This window comes from Euprymna scolopes, chromosome 9 (assembly GCF_053919585.1).
Source record: "Euprymna scolopes isolate OS-2025 chromosome 9, ASM5391958v1, whole genome shotgun sequence".
Classification (NCBI taxonomy): Eukaryota; Metazoa; Mollusca; class Cephalopoda; order Sepiida; family Sepiolidae; genus Euprymna; species Euprymna scolopes.
In genome coordinates this window covers 128,167,060-128,169,208 of record NC_136490.1, presented here as the reverse complement: position 1 = coordinate 128,169,208, position 2,149 = coordinate 128,167,060, and the positions used below count along the sequence as shown (strand labels likewise).

Here is a 2,149-nt window from a genome sequence, read left to right as displayed (position 1 = left end):
TCTTGACATCTTGGGCTATTTGGTGAATAGTAATGTGCCGATCTTCCAAAATGGCAGCCTCAACTTGACAGACAGATACCTCATCAATATCAGAAGGGGGCGACTAGGTCTGGGAGCTGTTTCCACAGACTTCCAGCCATGTTTGAATTCACAATGCCAGCGTTTTACAAGGTCATATGATGGGGCATTATCACCATAAGTTTCTTTCATTTCATCAAAAGTCTCCTGTGGCGTGCGGCCTTTCAAATATAAAAACTGGATCACTGCTCGACATTCAACAGGCTCCATTTCACACGATTCAGTTCAAACAACTGTAAAACAGAAACCACAATTAGTTCAGAGCTGTAATTTGCCACATAACCCGTAGAGATATAAATCATTGCACATGCAAAATTTCAGCTAGATCAGACAACTGGAAGTGGGTCAGGGGCATTACTTATTGCACGCCCCTCGTAAAAACGTATGTGAAGCTTTGCCTTAATTATTGTATGTTTGCTTATAAAGATTAAAATCAAGATATAAGACAAAACATGTTTAGTATTCAATTTTGATAAAATTCCATTATATGATTTCGATTCTAACAAACGTCTAAACGTTAATGCTTAAGTTATCTTAAGAAATTTAAATTTAAAGAATGCTGCTTAATTGATGTCTACTGATTATGGATCAAATCTAATACAAATTTTAAATATTTAATTATTCAAATGAGAGGCTGTTCTCATTATGTCTCCTAAAATCCTTTTAAATACTTTAAAGAAACTGAAATCTAGGAAATATTTATTGATGTATTTTAACAATAAGTATTAATTTATTTTACAAATTTCTCAAAAATTCGTTGTATCTGAATTTTCACAAGGGAGTTCCACCCTTTTTACCCCCTTCTCATGAAACAAAATATATCCCACATTTGAATCACTTATACTGGGCAGCTGTGTTTAAAAATTCATAATGATCAGTGTTGCAGCAGTGTAAGTTTTAAATCCCTCGTCGCCAGTGTTGTAGCTCTACAGGTCGGTAATAATCAAGACAAACGCAGTAGTATGATTAACAAATAACTGCTATGAATTGTATTTATCTTCTTCCCACTGCAGGAAGATGTGACACAAGGTATGAAAGGTGTGTAGAGTAAAGACAGCACTCTTAAAAGAGGCTTACTCTGGCCCATTAAAAACTGCCTGTGCTCTGTCGGCATTCCCCGATTAGGACACCTCAGGCAGTAAGCAATAAATTTACTCAACCTGAACGATAGGATGCAAGGCCTGGGAAGGTGGAGCACATAGAACTACGCAGAACAAATGCTTCGGCTTGACAAATAAATGTCCACTGAAATGATCCGGTTTCTGCCGGACTGAGTGTCAAGAGCAGAACCTCGTCTCGTATGTATAAGCGATACGAGTGAGTGGGCAAATGCGTTGGACTATATTTATTGTCTTAGAATAGGTCCATTATTCCTGAAATGAAATAGATAGCTTACCCTAGAATAATCAAGTTTCCTGGTTTAGGAGTGAATCCTGTATGCCTAGAGAAATGCAGAGATGCCTCCGTTCAGTCTCAAAAAACAAAGGATCCCCCCTGTAAGGGCAGTTGCGCATGTAATTGTGTGGCAAGGGTTGCGCAATCTCCACCCACACCTCTCCTGAATCGGCGCTGCTTGAGTCCAGCGGCAAAGAGAAGTCCAGGACGACTGGAAACAATGTCGAGATAAGCGGAGAGTACATACAACACCTGGAAGCCACAAATGGTCACCCATCTGGTACTGGCCAGGTTCATTATTGCTTAACTTCGGTGATCTGATGGGAACCGGTGTGTCAAACATGATTATGCCGTATACCTAAACTTATATAAACATATCTAACTTTATATGGATCGAGATAGATACAGAGTCCACATTAAAGAGGTATAGAACATATACACAACTCAATATTTTAATTTTTAATTTATGTCTCAATATGATTGTCTAATCTTTGTTTAGCTTTTAAACTGAACAGTAATGAAATAAAACGTGTTGTGCATAAATCAAAAAGCCAAGCGGCCGACTGTAGCCGAGGGCGACCTGAGGGTTCCCTTTTGATTCGCTGTTATATTAAGCTGTAAGATAAGGTGTCATTCCATTCTCAGGATTACTCCACTTGCTCTTGATCCTTTGCTT

At 38.5% G+C, this 2,149-nt stretch overlaps 1 pseudogene; it reads right to left on the bottom strand.

Moving 5' to 3' along the window:
* Positions 1-1,713: 1,713 nt before the first annotated feature.
* LOC145285085 (5S ribosomal RNA) lies at positions 1,714-1,831 on the bottom strand (annotated as a pseudogene).
* Between the last annotated feature and the right edge of the window lie 318 nt (positions 1,832-2,149).